Source organism: Phocoena phocoena, chromosome 2, assembly GCF_963924675.1.
Source record: "Phocoena phocoena chromosome 2, mPhoPho1.1, whole genome shotgun sequence".
In the NCBI taxonomy this organism is placed as follows: Eukaryota; Metazoa; Chordata; class Mammalia; order Artiodactyla; family Phocoenidae; genus Phocoena; species Phocoena phocoena.
The window spans coordinates 50026160-50045450 of NC_089220.1; the positions used below are offsets into that span (position 1 = coordinate 50026160).

General features: G+C 43.1%; 1 pseudogene; it reads right to left on the reverse strand.

Annotated features, from left to right (window-relative positions):
* Nucleotides 1–5604: 5604 nt before the first annotated feature.
* Nucleotides 5605–6635, reverse strand: LOC136119202 (cathepsin Z-like; annotated as a pseudogene).
* Between the last annotated feature and the right edge of the window lie 12656 nt (nucleotides 6636–19291).

A 19291-nucleotide genomic window follows, 5' to 3' on the forward strand; every position in this document is an offset into this window, starting at 1 on the left:
TGTGTTTTATTTTGTTTTGTTTTGGGTAATAGCCATCCTAAGGGGTGTGGAGTGGTATCTCTTTGTGGTTTTGATTTGCATTTTCCTCACGACTAACGATCTTCATGCATCTTTTCATGTGCTTATTGGCCATATGTATATCTTCTTTGGAGAAATGTCTGTTCAAGTCCTTTGCCCATTTCATTTTTTATTTTTTAAAATACATCATTTAATGCGCCCATTTTAAAATTAGGTTTTGTTTTGATTTTTTGCTGAGTTATAGGAGTTTTTAATATACTCTGAATATTAACTCCTTATCAGGCTTGCAAATATTTCTCCCATGCTGTGGGTTGTCCTTTTACTCTCTTAAGAATGTCCTTTGATGCAATAAAGTTTTTAATTTTGTTGAAGTCCAGTCTGTCTATTTTTTCTTTTCTTGCCTGTGCTTTTGGTGTCATATCCAAGAAATCATAACCAAGTCCAATGTTATGAAAATTTTCTCCTGTGTTTTCTTCTAAGAGTTTTATAGTTTAGCTCTTAAGTTTAGGTCTTTGTTCCTAAACAAAACGGATTTTTGTATATAGTATAAGGAAAGTGTCCAATTTCTTTCTTTTGCATGTGGATATCTAGTTTTCCCCGTTCCATTTGTTGAAAAGATTGTCCTTTCTCTATCACGTGGTCTTAGCACCCTTGTCAAAGATCATTTGATCACATATACAAGGGTTTGTTTCTAGGATCTCTATTCTATCCCACTGGTCTATATGTCCATCCTTATGCCAGTACCACACTGCTTTGATTATTGTAGCTTTGTAGTAAGCTTTGAAATCAGAAAGTGTGAGATCTCCAAGTCTGTTCTTCTTTTGAAACGTTGTTTTGACTATTCCAGGTCCTTTGAGATTCCATATGAATTTTAAAATAGATTTTTCTATTCTGGAAAAAAAAAACTGCTGTTGGGATTTTGAAAGAGATTGCATTGAGTGTGTAGAGCAATTTGGGCAATATTTTCCTTTTAACAATATAAAGTCTTCCAGTACATGAACTCAGGATGTCTTTCCATTTATTTAAGTGTTCTTTAATTTCTTTCAGCAATGATTTGTAATTTTCAATGTTCAAGTATTTAGCCTCCTTGATTAAAACTTTATTCCTGAGTACTATATTCTTTTTGACACCCTGATAAATGGAATGATTTTCTTAATATCCATTTCAGATTTTTCATTGCTAGTGTATAGAAATGTAACTGATTTTTTGTATGTTATTTTGTATCCTGCAACTGCTACATTTTTTAAATTAACTCTAGCTGTTGTGTGTGTGTGTGTGTGTGTGTGTGTGTAATCCTTAGGATTTTTTACATAAAAGATTCTGTTGTCTGTGAACAGAGATAATTTTACTCTTTTCTTTCCAATTTGGATGCCTTTTTTCCTATTGCCCAATTTCTCTGGCTAGAACTTCCAATATTATGTTGAAGGAAGCAGACACCCTTCTTTTTTTCCTAATCTTAAGTGAAAACCTCTCAGTCTTCCACCATTGAGTAGGATATTAGCTGAGGATTTTTCATATATGGCCTTTATAATGTTGAGGAAGTTTCCTTTTGTTTCTAGTTTTGTCATTGAGTGTTGAATTTGTCAAATGGTTTTCTGCATCAATTGAAATGATTCTGTGGGGTTTTTTCTTTATTGTATTAATGTGGTATATTATAGTGATTGATTTTTTAAAATTATTTATTTTGAATTTTTGAAATTTATTTATTTTTTATACAACAGGTTCTTATTAGTTATGTTTTATACATATTAGTGTATATATGTCAATCCCCATCTCCCAGTTCATCCCACTACCATCAACCGCCCCCCCCACCCCCCCTGCCAACCGGCCACTTCCCCTCTTGGTGTCTATATGTTTGTTCTTATGGTGATTGATTTTTTTTTTTTTTTTTTTTTTTTTTGCGGTACGCGGGCCTCTCAGTGTTGTGGCCTCTCCCGTTGCGGAGCAACAGGCTCCGGATGCGCAGGCTCAGCGGCCATGGCTCACGGACCTAGCCGCTCCGCGGCATGTGGGATCTTCCCAGACCGGGGCACGAACCCGTGTCCCCTGCATCGGCAGCCAGACTCTCAACCACTGCGCCACCAGGGAAGCCCTGATTGATTTTTAAATGCTGAACTATCCTTGCATTCCATGAATAAATTCTATTTGGTCACGGTATATAATCCTTTTAATATGTCACTGAATTTGATTTGCTAGTATTTTTTTTTTTTTTTATCTATATTCTTAATGGGTCCTGGTCTATAGTTTTCTTTCCTTGTTGTGTCTTTTACTGGCTTTGGTATCAGGGTAATGCTGGCCTCATAGAATGAGTTAAGAAGTGTTCCCTTCTGTTCAATTTTTGGGAAGATTTTGAGAAAGAGTAATGTTAATGCTTCTTTAAATTTTTGGTAGAATTCTCCAATAAAGCTATCTAGTCCTGGAATGTGTATTTCTTTTTTTTTAAATTTATTTTGTTGAAGTATAGTTGATTTACAATGTTTTGTTAATTTCTGCTGTACAGAAAAGTGATTCAGTTATACACATTTACATTCTTTTTCATATTCTTTTCCATTATGGTTTATCACAGGACATTGAATATAGTTCCGTGTGCTATACAGTAGGACTTTGTTGTTTTGGAATGTGTATTTCTAAACCAACTTCCCCCTCTTCCCTGCTCCCATGTTTCTGATATACAGTTGGGTTTGGGACTAACTACCCCAAATACCCAATTTGAACACTCTTGGATATAACTCTTGATAAATTAGTCACATTATATTTTTTAAAAGAGAGGAAAAGCTTTGGGTAAGAATTGTACTCAAGCTACCCAGCTCCGGAAGTGCCCACAGGAGGGAAAGAGAAGGATACAGGGGTGAGTGAGCCTCTGAGAACAAGGAGAGTATTGACAACCTCAGGAGGAACCAGGTGCCTGGTGTACAGCTTCCACCCTTCACCTGAGTGCAGCTGTTTCCGTCCAGATAGCTTCTCCCCACAGCTTTACCTGGCCTGTAACCACTAGAGCTCTGGGCACCTGCTTAGTCTGAGAGGTGATGAAGGGAGGAGGTGTTATGTACAAAATGTGACTCACAGGAGTCAGACCGCCAGGGGGTCAGGTCCTTCTCTGAGCTCTAATGGGCCAAGCGGATGGTGCTGCAGCAGGAAGAGGAAGCTTCTTGGCACAAATTGATTAACGTGAGGTTATTCTCACTAAATGTTTCTGAAGCTTGTGCACAAAGATTATGGACAATGGAAAAGTGTCATAAAACTTGTAATCAGACAGAAAAGCTATTTTCTGCAGGTCCCTTTGCCTTTTAACCTCAATCTCTCTTCTCCCCACCCCATCTTTCCTCAGGCACCAGGCTACATTTCCAGTAAAAACTTGCTTGGCCACTTGTGTAGAAAGAGGATTTAATATTTGAATACTCAACGGACTGGTTCTCCTTGGGAGCAAGTAGCCAAGTAAATATCCAAGCCAGAACAAGGGAAGGAACAAAATGGCACCAAGTCCAAATGAGAAGTGCCTCAGTCATCCTGCAACACCCTGGATGCCCCCAGTGAACAACATCCTCTCTCCGGGTGAGTCATGGCCTCCACACCCAGCAGGGTGTAGACACACTGCACTGAAATAAAATAGTAAGACTAACTCAAGCAGGTAAAACACTCCCTTGCTGTCAATTTGATAAAATGTTCAATCCTGCTTCAAGAATGGAAGACAGAAGGAGGGTTTTCAACAATACCAGGTTTTATATAATCCCACTAGAACTAGGGATCTGCAGTAAGGCTCGAAAATGTGTAGTCCCACAGATATTTCCATCTATAAACACAAAAGTGCATGGAAGCTCTGAAAAAAGTTTTTGTTTTGTTTTAAGGGGAGGGGAACTTCTATAGTGCTCTAGACCTTGAATAGATGATAAAAGACAATTTGTAAGATCTGAGTTTCCTCTTCAAAATCCAAGATGTAAATGCACACTTAAACTATTCCTATTTCTACTTTTTTTCCCCCTTACACCTTATACCCTTGAAATAGAGAAGAGAAAGTGATAATAGCACCCCAGCTATGCAGAACTGGCTCAAGAGACCAAAGGCCTAAAAGAGATTGTAACGTTAGCAAGAAAGCCTGTGATTAAACGTCACTTAAGACCTAATGCTCAAATATTCTAAGCTACGATTACGTCAGAAGCATTATTTCTCAAGATGGAAGGACTAGTGAAAAACCTTATGGGCCTGCAAAGGTGTAAACTTACCCACAAGGCTGAAGTAGCCTAAGCTCTGATCTTTTTTTTTTTTCTAAGCTCTGATCTTGATGAGCATAGAAGTTCCTCTGCCCCCTCATTATTGGTAGAAAACGTCCCAAATAAACTTACACCAGGTCATTTTATCATTATCATGATGATTATTGTCAGTAAACACTTATTAGGCATCCAGTTGCCAGCACTATCCGACTTCCCTGAATCATTACTTGGTGAACATATCCACGGGCATTGCTTCATCACTGTTCTGGACTTACACTCTTTGCAATTTCTATATAGATATGTGCTGCTTTTGACACAAGCTTTCCTTGTAAGTAGACACTAAAATACAGGCTTATAATTAGCTCTCTAGGGAGGCAAAAGTGTGTGGTAGAGCAGAGCTTAGCAGGAGAGAAGCCAAGGCAGGTATTGAAGAAACACAGCACGGAAGATGCATAGTACAAAGGTTATTTGAAGTGTGGGCAATACCACTAAAGTAGGGGAAGAAAACAGAGTCCTATCACTGCAGACTTTTCTAGTTATTATTTCCACACATATTAGCACGTGGTTCTGAAAGTGTACTTGTGCTTTATCCAACCCCATCCAATCTTGGAAACCTACAGTGGGCTGGAATGTAAGACACATAATCCTGGACAGACCACAGCTCCATGTGGGCAGCATTGTGTCTAATCAAGCCCATGTCTCCAGTCCTGGGGCAAACACCTTGCCCCATGATGGGCTCTCAGTTCCTGTTTCTTTTTTTGTTTTCTTTTTCTTTTCTTTCCTTATCTTCTTTCCTTCCTCCCTTCCTTCCTTCTTTCCTCCCTCCCTCTCCCTCTCCTTCCCCTCCTCCCTCCCTCTTCCTTCCTTCCTTCCTTCCTTTCCTTCTTGAAGTGTGTATTTTATTCATCCCTTGGCATCTTGAAATTGCCATCTCCCCCCACTACCCCACCATTGATTTCAAGGTGACAAAGGAACTGGTGATAAGTCTGAAATGTTTTACCTCTTAAATACATCACAAACCATAGCTGCCAAATCATCTATTGAAGAAAACGTAGGTCACATCATTCACTGTCTGGTGATCACTCTTCTCCAGGTAGATGGTTCGCTGCCATCATCATGACAGGAAGCAGTCCTGTGCAGGTGCTAAGTCGCCCCCCTCAGACTCTCCCCTGGGATCGCTCTTTCAGCCCATGAGGCATTTTGACGGGTGTCTCTCCTCCGTGCTCAGTGCCGTTACCAGGCGTCAGATACTTGAACATCAACCCCCAGTTCTTTCGAACCATGGCAGTACCAACCCAGTGCCCATGATGATGGGATCCCCTCTGGTTACGGCTCATGAGATCATTTCTTTAAGAACTGCTCGTTGGAGACGTCTGCCTTAAACGGTGGGGTTCCCAAATGTGCAGTTCTCCTCAATAGCAAGGTTGTAATCGGCACCCTTCCCATCTTTTGGCCTCTCCCGTTGCGGAGCACAGGATCCGGACGCGCAGGCCCAGCGGCCATGGCTCACGGGCCCAGCCGCTCCGTGGTATGTGGGATCTTCCCGGACCGGGGCACAAACCCGCGTCCCCTGCATCGGCAGGCGGACTTTCAACCACTGCGCCACCAGGGAAGCCCACCCTTCCCATCTTTGTAGGTGCTGGTCACTGTCCTCATCCAGCCTTGCTCGCCCCATGAATTCCGGACAAGTCAGTACTCCATCCCATCGCTGACGCCCCACCCGGCCACGGAAATGATGTGGTTTATGTAGGCCTTGTCATGGTATTCAGCATAGATGCCTCCAGTGTAGTTAGACCTCTTTTCTGTTGCCATCGTACCGCCTCTGATGGGACCGTTTGTGTAGATTTCCACCATCACCTTTTCCCTCCCGGAGACCAAGCCATAGTCGCCAACTTTCCAAAGGGTGTAGTTCTGGATGACACGGCGCTCTTTGAATTCGGTGCAGGTTCCGCACTGGTTAAACTTGTCACACTCTTGGTCCTTGGCCTGGTCGTTGTTGAGGGCCTCGTCGGGGATGCGGAGCAGGCGGGCGTGCTCCCACCCCTGCAGGTGGTCGCCCGCCTCCCAGGAGCCGGCGTTGCCGCCGTCGATGATGTGCTGAAGGCCACGCCCCCTTGCGCTTGTTGGGGCTCCGGTCGGCCATGGCGCTGGTGCCGCCGTCCTGGGGGATGTGCTGCCTCCTGGTGACCCTGGCGTAGTTGACCCCATCCGCGTTGCGCCAGTCCCAGCTCTTGGGCACATCCGATGGGGACAGATACTCACGAGGCCGGGGGTGTGTCTTGCGCCCCGACTGGGTGAGCTGTTTCCCGCGCAGGGGCTGACAGCCCGGGCGGAAGTGGAAGCCGGCTTGCGCCGCTCCACCAACAGCAAGAGCAGGCAGAGCGGCGGCGGCGGCCTTAACGACGCCATGGTCCCCGCGCCGGTGCGATCGGACCCCCAGTTCTTGTTTCTTGAATCACATCCTTCCAGAACTCCCCATTTGTTACTTTCTTAGCCATTTGACATCTAAATCTAAGACTAGAAGTGAACTCTAAACCCTCATGTCTCTAAATTTCAAGCGCCCTGCCGTGGTACATAGAACCAGCCTCGATGCAGGAGTAGAAAGGATGCTCGTCGACTTCTGCTGTGCCTGGTCTAAGCTTGGCTTACCTCAGATAGAGTTCTGGCTGCCTTATTTTCTAAAGGTTCCTGCCTTTCCTGAGAACTCAGAGAGGTAACATCCACACCAGGACTTAGGCACTGGGCCCTACCACTGTCCACCCTTTGTAACTATTTTTCTCATTTTGTACCAACTCTTCTTGCTACTCTCCTTCATGTATTTGGAAACTGTCTCTCGCCAGTTTCACTCAGATGACCTACTAAACTGTTTTCTCTGCTCAGGTTATTAAAATAGAAGTTACAATGGACTTGAGTCTTGGTTAAGCTTTAAGTTTGCTGCCATCCGTTAACAATCTACGCTGGTCTAAGTAATGAACACAGATGTGCCCCTGGAGTAGCTAAAGGCTATGCCGAGAAAATAATATGCTCTCCAGGAGCATGTCTTCTTCCCCTAAAATGCATGAGGTTGTGTCTGCACCAAAGATAGAGCAAGGTTTTCAGGGCACAGATCTAATGGGGAGGATGACATTCAGTAAAACTGCCTTTAGCGCAAACTCACAATTCTATCCAGTTCTCCTCACACCTTGTTTCCTCATAAAATTAGGCAAATATTAATAGCCGCAGAATTTTGGTAATTACACAGTGTTTCATACTGCATCGTATAACAGTATGATTTCCAAGTCAGCCTGAGTACACTATTGTATTCCCTGCAGAACCCCAGAGCATAAGGGAGGATCCATATGATTCCCAGGTGTCAAGCAAGTGACAATCTGCCTGGCTCTGCTCTGGAAGGGCTCTTTTGTAAAATCAGTAAATAAACTAGAAAGTATAGAATTCTATATTTACGATAGTGAAGTATAGAATATACTATACCTTTGTATAGTATACTATAGAATTTTGGTAACTATAGAATACGCAAAGATAAAATTCAAAAGCTGCTAAAACCTGCTCAGAGGATGTTAAAGTACAGAAAAACAAGTCAACGGCTTTTATATGATGAAGAAATCGCTGCGTTCATTATTGATTCCCTCTTCCAAAAACAAAAGCCACATTTCTAAGTTCAGTGGCAGGAGAGAAAAAACTCATCTCTTCCTGTCATTCCCAGAAGTAGTGCTGGAGAAAATATAACCACCCAGGCGTGTCATTACTACACTGAGAAGGGTATTATTACACTGAGAAGGGTACACCCACAGGTGAAGCGGATCCCCAGCCGGGTGTAAGAGGTAATGAGCAGAGCTCTAGTTTGTAGGGAAGCATAAATCACAGAACCGTTGTACTTCAGAAACTGCTACATTGTAACCAAAGAGCCGATAATTATGTCAATGAACATTCTGCCTTCTCTTTACTATACTCATCTGTTTGCTTACAAAACTAAAACTTACAGATGTTCTTCCCAAAGGCCATATATTTCTGAAAAATGCAGAAAGTTTGACTAAAAAGAGAATACTAGTTTGAAGGAAGCATTTTATTTTCATAATGTTTTTGTTAACATGTGTTCATTATCTTTATATGAAATGGGTTATTCAGTTAATTATTTTTATAAAATTAAAATACCATATGTAAGAGGGAAAGTGCAGTTAAGAAAGCAAAACTGCAAATTGTGGTAAAAGTAGCTGGTGGTGATGGTAAATTTTAGCCCACTAGAAAAGGGGGTCTTTTGACCCCCTCTCAGCCAGCCTTTATCAGGCACTCTATGTGCCAAACAGACACCATGCCAGATGCTTTAGGAATACAGGAAGGCAGTATAACAAATGGTCTATGCCCTCAAGGCATTTTTAGTTTAATTGGAATGAACAGTGGTATGTAGATATAGATACAAAAATCAACAATTCTAGGACATGAGCTGTGCAGTGGTTAAAAGTACAGACCTGGAACCAGGTCACCTCAGTTTGAATCCCAGCTCTACCACTCAAGGCCAGGATTAGAGTGATACACCTTGGGCACAAAATTTACAAGGGTGCCAAAAACTTGGTGATCGAGATAAATAATATTTTAAAAAATCAAAATTAATACAAAATAGCAAAAGTTTAAATACAGATAGGCTCCAACAATCCTGTGTCAAGTTATAGTGGAGTCCAAAGCAAAAGAAAAAAATGTGTGTCCCTACATAGATGTTTCATTGTTTTTTTTTTTTTTTTTTTTTTTTTGTGGTGCACGGGCCTCTCACTGCTGTGGCCTCTCCCATTGAAGAGCACAGGCTGCGAAAGCGCAGGCCCAGTGGCCATAGCTTACGGGTCCAGCTGCTCCGCGGCATGTGGGATCCTCCCGGACCGGGGCACGAACCCGCGTCCCCTGCATTGGCAGGCAGACTCTCAACCACTGCGCCACCAGGGAAGCCCTCATTGTATTTTTTAACTGTTATTTTTTTTCTGGGACATTGATGTGGTTGAGGAAATATTGAAAATGAAAAAGTAGGTGTATTAAAAATCACATTCAGTTTCAATATTTTATTTTTACTCAAAATAGAATTTATTCTGATTTTACTTTCCTGGCTTTCGAGGAAGCAAACTCATCACTTACTAGCTTTGTAAACCTGAGTTTCTTAACCTCTCTGTGTCTTAGTTTCATCCTCTATAAAAATGGTAGGGCAAACAGTGCCACCTCACAGGGTTGTTGTGAAGGTTGAAAGAGTTATTACGTTTTAAGCACTTAGAACAGCACGCTGTCCAAATTCTCTCCAAGGTACACCTTTGTTATCACTGTATCTTTATTATATAGACAATGACAGTTTTAGAAGATCAGAGATAAGAGATCAGCTCTAGCTGAGACGATTGGTCACTCATTATCTGATCTATCACTGCACAGGAACATATGCTCCATGGGGGCTTGCTCACCACCTTATACTTGGGTCCACGATAGGCACTTGATACATATTGTTTCACTGGACAGATGACAATCAGAAAGTTCTTTACAAAGAAGATGGAATTTGAGTGGTTGGCCTTCATTAAATGATAGGAATAAAATTGCAGGTGATGAGGGAAGGTATGATGATATTAAGTGTGCTGAGTTTGAGTTACTAGCAATATATGCAACTGGAAATATCCACCAGTCATATGGAAATGTGAGGTTAGCACCTGGAAGAAAGAACCAAAGTGTAAAGTTGGGCATGATTCACATGGTTGTGATAGGAGCATCACATGAGTAGATGCCCTCTCTAGAGGAGCAGGTGTGTACAGGGCATAGCAAAGAGCAAAGGACCAAGATGTGGAGACAATGACTGGATGAGTCTGACGAGGAGCTGGGGAAGACATCTTAGAATTCAGGATGACTCTCAAGAAGTAGGAGCCTCCACATCGTATAACATCTCCCTGACTCCTAACACATCTCTGAAATAAGTGAAAATGATCTGGATTAGATCCTTAAAGGTGCTCGCTAAAAATTATTTTGTGTCTTCCAAAAGCTGATGAAAGTTCAAATGAAACATTTAGCAGTTAAGAGCCTAGGGAATTCCCTGGCAGTCCATGGGTTAGGACTCCGTGCTCTCACTGCTGGGGGCCCAGGTTCAATCCCTGATTGGGGAACTAAAATTGAGGCCAAAACTAAAAGGCAGTTAATAGAGCATTGTTAACATCATATATTTACTTCTAACTACATTCCAGAAAACATATTTACAAGCCATTTATTAGCTCATGGGGGATAAGCTGGCATGATATACACTGCTGGTCACCCGACTAAACCTATCCCTTCCTCTCTTGAGAAAACCCAAATTTGGTCCCCATGGCCAGGTGCCACGGAAAGGGCACCATGGTCAAGCCCTGAGGCGGTGTTCTCGATTCAATTCTAGCCAGTGAGACATGAGAAAAAATCTGCTGGGTAGGGGCATAGTTCTGGGAGAAATTCTCTTGCTAATAAGGAGTGACAGGCAAGAAGTAACCATTCCTTCCCTCTGACTCTGGAAATCCTGCTGGGATTCAGTGCTTAGAAGTGCTTCAGCTGTCTTGGGACCATAAAGGAGGAGCCGATGCCTAGAGGGTGGCAGAGAGGGAAGTTGGTTAGAACCTAGGTCTACCATGATGTCACTGAGCCACTGGATTAACCAATTCTAGAACCAACCCATCTCTGGCCTTTTAAATGGAACAATAAATCCCCCTATTGTTTAAGCCCATTTGCATCAGAGTTTCTGTGACTCAAAGTCAATCATGGTTATGGGTTTAAGAAGACCTGACCTTCCCTCATCTAGTGATTCATCATTTTTACCAGAATCCAGTTTTCACATGTGTGGGATGAATTAGACCTGTAAATTCCCAAAATGTGGATCCTTTGCTTCTTGGAATCAGCATCTATAATGAATAAAAGATTTTAGCATATGCTTGTTTTAAATGTATCAGTAAATTACTAGGCTCACACACCAACAGAGATACCTCACCTAAGCTGCCTTGCCACTCAAGATTGGAGACTATAATAATAAGTGGACTCTATTCAGAGAAGCAGCTGGGACAAGGGGCTCAGTAAGAAGCTTGATTGTGGATTACATGCTCTTTCATTTGTTACACAAATATTTGTTTCCAGCTGCAGTAGAAGTCCCATATTAATTAGAGCTAGAATTGCTGACTTGATTTACAGAATGTAGACAAGAAATACTCCTCATTCCTTACTCTAAAAAGTTAGAGGGGTAAAGGAGGGAGTGACATTATTCATACCAGAATAGATTAGAGATGAGGTTGCATCACTCATGAAACTTTAAGGAATCAAAGAAGATAGTGACACCAAATACAAAGCCAATTAACCCTTCTATTTGGCAGCTGATAGCATTTCAGCACTTCCGTTTTCTTTTTCCCCTCATTAATTTTAAATGCTATTGACAAGACTTTTCTTTAACCTATTAATTTGTTTTTATTCCCCTCCCACCCCATGCAATGACTCCTCTCTCCCTTCTACCATTTGAGCAAAGGATGCTTGTGGCAGAGCATAAGGCACAAGTTGCCTGCAATATATTTTCCTTCTTTTGTTTTCAAAAGCTTAAGCCATTGATTAATTTGTGGGGTGCGTGTATGGTAGGGGGGTTGGGGGGACCTGTAAGGGAAACATGAAGAAAGTGGAATGTTCGTCAAACTAAAAGATTCCAGGAGACAGGAGGCGAGGACAGAGGTCTATGGGCCCCTCACGCATCAGGGCCCAGAGCCATCTCCATAATAGTGCCCTAAGGAGGTGACCAAATGTTCAAATGCTCAGCTTTATAATACACCTAAAGAGATAGAACTCTAGGCAGTAGCCTTGCCAAAGGTCCCCAGGCTTCAAGTGCCACAGGGGTAAAAAACAGAGCCAGTAGGTTTGAAGGGACTGTACTTGCCAGGGCAGTGGGTGTCTCAGAGGACACCAATACAGTCCAGGGACTGAAGACCAGAGGGCCTTCCCCTGTATCTTGGCACTATGAGACCCGGGGCTTCCAAACAACCCTTGGGGTGAGGAGGCTCTGGGGGGCAGTCAGGTATGCCTGTGGGTACATTTCCTTTTTGCTGTGTAGGAAAAGGTGAGGTTGAAATTAAGTTGATTTAAATACATGAAAAAACTCAGTATCCCTTGCCACCTAGGTGTGCGGCCTGGGAGTCACACCTGCAAACATTGACTATTTAGGGCCCTTACTCAGTGAAATTCCTCTCTACATTAAGTTAGTTGTGTCCACTTTGGTAACATGCCAGAAACCCTTGACTCTAGACTTGTCTTAAAATCTCTAAGTACAGCGGCTCTCACGTGGAGGGGCACAGCACACGTGGTGCCAGACCATTCTAGGTAGAGACCAACTAGCAGCACCAGAAACACCTCTTTGCATTTGAGGACCGGAACATCAGATGGCCCGATCTAATGCTTGATTGCAAGCAACAGAAGACAGCCGTGCTCACTTTTTCTCAGCTGGAGTGTATTGGGAGGATATTGAAGAGGTCATAAGATGAATGGGAGGGCTGGAGGCCAAGGCTCAGGAAACGGGCTGGACACCAAGAGAGGATGGGCAGTAGGGACCACAGCCAAGGTCATGCCACAGGACTGTCTGCCCCTGTTAGTACTCCACTGTTGCCCACAGCACAACATCATCGCCACAAGTGGTTTCTGAACAATCTTTGAATCTTTGCTTCACTCCCTTGATATTCAATGTCCCAGAGAGAAGGGTCTGACTGGCTGAGACTGGTTCCTACCCTGAATGTCTGGGGTAGGGAGGGGGGATCACTCTTGATACAGGGTGGAGCACTACACCTTGACACACAATGTGGCATTGCCTCCAGATGGAAAGGGAGATGCTGAGCAGAAAACAAACTAGCCCATGGTCCACTACATTCCCAGCCACTTAGGGAGAACAAAAGGGTGTTAAAGTTTTGTAAGCTCTGGCTTTAAATGAGCTACCTTGGAAATATATTTGCCTTATTTCCTGGAATCTAGCCCTGTAAAAGCTTTACGCAGGCTCGTAATTTCACTCCCAGATCAACTTGCAACCCATGACCCTGATTGCTGCCCAGTACTTGGCCCTGGATCGCTTCTCCTGTTGATTTTAGATTACTATAGCAATTCCTCGGCTCAGGGACAGAGAGACCTGCCAAGCACCCACATTCAGAACAACATTTTCACTTTATCTCTCCCCTCTTACCTCTACCCTAATGCACATGAGTCCTGTTGGCTACCTGGTAAAGTTAAGAGGGAGGATAAGCTTAAGGACTATAGAATTAGAAAGTATTTTCATCTCCCTACTTAGAAGCAGAACTAAATTCTCAGAAAAATAGGAACATGGCCTGTTTTTTAGGCTCTTCAGAGTCAGGAAAACAGTATCCTCGATACATCCAACAGTAAATAAGACACTAACTGTGTTTGAAGATTCAGGAGAAAACAGAAAACACTTGATAAAAACGGGAAGGAAGGGAGGGGAGGGATAAATTAGGAGGTTGGGATTAACATATACACACTACTATATATAAAATAGGTAACCAACAAGGACCCACTGTATAGTACGAGGAACTATACTCAATATTTTGTAACAAATCTATAAGGGAAGAGAGTCTGAAGAAGAATATATATTTATAACTGAATTGCTGTGCTGTACACCTGAAACTAACACCATATTGTAAAGCAACTCTACTTCAATTTAAAAAACAAAACAAAAAAACAGGAAGGAAGATGCACACACACAGGAGGAAGAGTCTGTCCAAAGGGTCACGACAATGGCTGGGGACATAGCGTCCCCACATCTATGATTGCTCCTGGCTGCTTCGCCAGCTTTGGGCCGGCGGACATAGTGAGCAGACAAAGCCTCTGTTAGAGGTCAAGACCTCTCTCACATCTGTCAGCGCTGGAGGGCAAAAGCCTCGGGATCTGTGTCTGACCAAAGAATCTCCTTTTTTCAACCTGTTTTCAAGAGGTTCATTATGATGTGAGAGGGGAACACACCCTCTGGAAAGGGAAAAATTAAGTGAGGTCTAAGGGCACTGTTCAAAACTACAGCTACGCTACACACCTACAGTGAGCACTACAAAGTCTTAGAAAGTATTTATAAGCCGTGAATACCAATGCTTAACAGATGCTAATTCATTGATTTTCTTTTAAAAAGAAAAGCTGGGAAATTTTAAGTGAAGGCAAAATCTTTCCAATGCTTCCTGTTCTAATTTTCCTTAACTTTTTCACTCGGTTCACTCTGTATGTGAGGGTCTTGTGTTGTCGGTTGGGCTGAAGGGAGGGCTAAGTCACCCCAGACTGTGCTTCCCTCCACCTTCCCCAACCTGTGTGTAACTGAGTGTGCCTGTTAGCAGGGCCTTGAGAGCCACAGCACCAGTGGCCCCAAAGTTGCCCACTGGCCAACAATGAACAGGTTCTAGCCAGCCCTCCCTCAGGTTTGGACAGCTGCTTTGTACCTAGCCCTGAGGTGGGGTGGGAAGTCCGGACAAGATGAGGCAAGCTTTTGCCGAGTTCTGTGGATGAATGGGGGCAGGGAGCCTGCTCTGGGCTTACTCCACGTTAGGCTCCCAAGCGGGAAACCCAGGGCAAATGTAGAGTCCTGAAGGAAAATAGAGCAAGTCTGAAAATTCTAAGGGCTCCACTGAGACACAGAAGCCTGTATGTCCTCCCCGCCCCCTTTCGTCATGGCTGATCACTCTGCTAAAGGAGATTCTGCCTCATGCAACAGCAAGTATGTTAAAACAGGAGGAAAGTGAAACAATGTGCGGCTGATTTTTCATCCCAGGTGAAGCCAAAGTATATAGCAATTATAAATATTATATATATATAAAATATAAATAAAATATCTAATATTGAAGTTCCTCACAGCATTTTCTTAAATATGCACTGAAGGTCATGGAATGAGGTTTTTGTGTGACCCACATTTATTTCTTTCCATTTCTTAGCTGTCACACTCATCCCACAATAAAAGGCTTTCTAGCGTATTATTACTTCAGGAACACTAACGTTTCTCAGGGGACCTTCCTACCCCAAGGAGTTTTTACTCCATCTCCAAAGAAGATAGAACAATCTCAAACAGTGAGTCAATTTATGGGCTTAGTTAAGATATAAATTACTCGGCCATCAATCAGATCTGCATAGATTTGCTATATTAGACCAAGGTGCACATCTGAGGGCAAGCCTTCAGCTGGTCAGAAATTCCCAGGGTGAGTTTTACAAGCAGTGCTGGGACCCTCATGCCTCCATGGCTTTTGTTGTAATTTGTTGTCTCTCTTTTTTTTTTTTTTGCGGTACGCGGGCCTCTCACTGTTGTGGCATCTCCCGTTGCGGAGCACAGGCTCCGGTCGCGCAGGCTCAGCAGCCATGGCTCACGGGCCCAGCCGCTCCGCGGCATGTGGGATCTTCCCAGACCGGGGCACGAACCTGCGTCCCCTGCATCGGCAGGCGGACTCTCAACCACTGCGCCACCAGGGAAGTCCAGTTGTTGTCTCTTCATCATGATGTTATGAGGTTCAGAAGGAAGTGAAAAATGACTTCGATTCCAAAATGGAAATGTAATATATGAGTTCAACAAGATCTAGGTACACTACATATTTTAATTTATAAAGATGCTCCCAAACTTTACCAGCGTTCCCTTCCTGCTCAGCAGATCACCTAGCCTCCTGCTTCATAAAGAAGGGAAAGGGCATCAGGAGTGATATCTCCCTCCATTTCTCTCCTTTCTACTTCCTAACTTGCATTTTCACTCACCTCCTTCTTTCTAGCTGAAGGAATGTGTACCCGTACCCCCCTCCAAGACCCACATGGTGCTTCTGATAGTATCCCCACCACCTGGACACCTCAAACCATCAACAGCCCCCATCCTCTTCCTTCTTCATTTTCTCCCTTGTCAGTAATTCCCCCTCTCCCTCTTCTCCCTGAGAAACATGGTCAACGCTCTCCATCCTAAAAAACCTCTTAGTACTACTTCTCACCTTCTCTCTGCCAATCTCCTTGAATCCACTGTCTTCCTGTCTCTTCACCTGCCACTCATACCACACTGATTGCCCTTAATACTAGCTTTTTTCCCACTTGCACTTTCTCCTTTGGATGTTTACATCTATTCTCATGGAGTCACATATTACTTAAAAACAGATAATTCCAAAGATCTACCTTTAGCCTTGAAGTCTTGTCTGAGTTCCAAACCATTTCTAAGTGCATACTGGTCATATCCACCTGGGTGTACCAGAGGCACCTTAAGAAATAAGTCTAAATCCAGACTCATCCACTGTCTCATCTCTTCTCAAACCCACACCCCCAGAAAATGCCTGAATTTTATCTACCTGAGTTATTTCCAAATATCAGAAGTTCTAGTACTTTCCTGATGGTCCAGTGGCTAAGACGCTGCGCTCCCAATGCAGGGGGCCCAGGTTCGATCCCTGGTCAGGGAACTAGATCCCACATGCCGCAACGAAGATCCCGCACGAAGCAACAAAGATCCCACGTGCCACAATTAAGACCCGGTGCTACCAAATAAATAAATAAATATTTTTTTTTAAAAAATGAAAGAAATTCTATAAACAAGAAAAGACTACATATGTTAAATAATCCCAAAGATATAGAGGAATACGGGGGAAATCTGTGACACCCATAAAAACAAACAAGCAAAACACTAAAGAATAACCTAAAGGATTATTGAATAAAGAACCCCCCAGATTGACATATATACACTAATTTGTATAAAATAGATAACTAATAATAACCTACTGTATAAAAAAATATATATACTACCATAGTAAAAAAAAATTTAATAGCAATTCATATGCACATTTTTGTGGTATTGCTTGCATTTCTGTATCTGATTCTTTCTGGAGGAGTTTAAAGGTTAACTTGATAGTTTAAATTTTGTTGATAGATTTCCTTTATGCTATAAAGGCAATACTTTGTGTGTTTATGCTTGGATGCAATCTGGAATAAAATGAAGTAATTTTAAGCTCTCCCCCCAAAAATACATGAATTACAAAAAAAAAAGAAGCCCCCAAAGGAATATGGACAAATATATTAGAATAGTGAATTAATATGGTATCTTAGAGACAACTGGTGAAGACGAGACATCTAATAATTAAGAAGTCATTAACTGATGGTACTTGCTTGGATTTAATTTGCTTAGGCCTACCATTTCCAATTGAAAAGATCAAAGGACATCATTACATGGAATATGGTATTATTGTTGGCAAAGTGGATTTGCCTGCCGAATCTGCCCAGCACAGCAGGAACATGTGCTTCTAGAAGAAAAGTAAATGTGATTTGTAGCTTTCCACGCTCACTTACGGTAAGAGCAGACACCATAGTAAGCAAGCCCTAGAAGTACCAGGGGGAAAAGCCAGCAGGAGAAGATGGGTGTCAAAAATCTTTACTTACTCCATGTGCAAACAAAGTTACACACGTCACAAATGACAGTCACTTTCTACAAGTGACTCCGAGATATAAGAGAACTGGATTCTCATCAATATTCACCAGTCCCCAGCTCTAACGTGTACATTATTCAGTGACCTTTGGCAAATGATTTAAATTTTCTGAGACGATTTCCAGACCTAAAAAAGGACTGTCACACAGTTGCAAAATCACTCGACAAAATCAAGCTCCAGCTCAAGCAAGATAGTTAAGTGTTTGAAATTCACAGTCCTGCCAACTGACTTGTAGAATGTTCGAATATAACTTTCCACTTGCCAAAAAATGGAATCATGTTAGCTTACACTTCTAGGAAATGTCAGATGAGGCTATTTGGAAAATCCACCTGCTGTGCCTAAGCCTGAAGCTGAAACAATAAATGGTCCATTTTTCTCTGGAAGTTAAATTCTACTGAATTAATCTTGTTACAAGATGAAAGCCTGAAAGTAAATATGATGAATCACTCCTCCTACCACGCCTGTGTGTGGTGCTAGCACGGCTCCCCGCTTTCTCCCCAACACGGCTCCAGTCAGGAGCCAAGCATCTGAAGCAAAGTGTGATCAACAGATGCTCGTTTCCATAATTGGCACTTTTCCAGTAGCCAACCCCAAATTTAATTAGCCACTTATCTGAAGCAGAAAAGGATTTCTAAAGCATTCTAGTAACCTGTGCTCGTTCTTTCCTCTGGTCCATACCCCAGCCCCATGTGCCTCCTCACCCAGAAGCCTTTGAACCATGCATATCAAGAACAGGATGTGTGCTAATTCTTAACGTAAATAAACAACTCTCAAAAATGTCCTTGAGATTGTCCTACTAGAGAGAATAATATTCCATTGAACTGAAGACCACATATGGTACGTAGGAAGGACAGTAGAAATGAGGCTGCACACGTAACTCAGTGCCAGCACATCAGCACTTCACCTGGGTTAGCTCACAACTTGTCTACTATAACCTACCCAGCTCTGGACTCCCTCCAACCTGCGGTTGTATCCCACAGGGTCCCAGTGGCTGCGCTTATTTAATATTGCCTGAGCAATAACCTCACCCCACTCTTCACTCTGTTGATCTTGTATTCAGCGAATTGTGTCATAGCTCCAAATCTCTTGGAACAAAGAAACTGTCTACACTTAGTCCTCTTGACAGCTATCTGCTATATGATGGGGTTTCCAGGAACCCATGTGACTTCACAGTCACCTCAGGGGGTCTCCTTGGCTCAGGGGGCTGGTGTCAAGCTGAAGCAGAAGGTATAGATGCCCATGGGGTACTGGCAGATGGTGAGGGGAGGTTAGGCCGAGCACTACCAGCTGGGGCCATGTCCCTCTTGCCTGCCCAGCACCTTTGCCCTGTTTCCTGCGAGCAAATCTCCTCTTGGTGGTGGTGAACCCATCCATGTGGTTCAGTCAGCTGACCAGCCCCCCACCTCCACCCAGAGCACCCAATTTCTCCAACGCCACAGTGACTGCGATAAATTTGGACCTGTGACCCAGGTCAAACCAAACCTCTTGAAATTTGGGTTCTCAGATAGGCTTTCTCCCTGCACTGAGCTAAAAGAATGTGAGTCTTGCTTACCACTGGAGAGAAACTATCTACCAGGTGGAGGCGCGGGCCTTCCCATACCACACCATTTGAACCTTGCGTCCAGCCCTGCCTGGAGCCTGGAT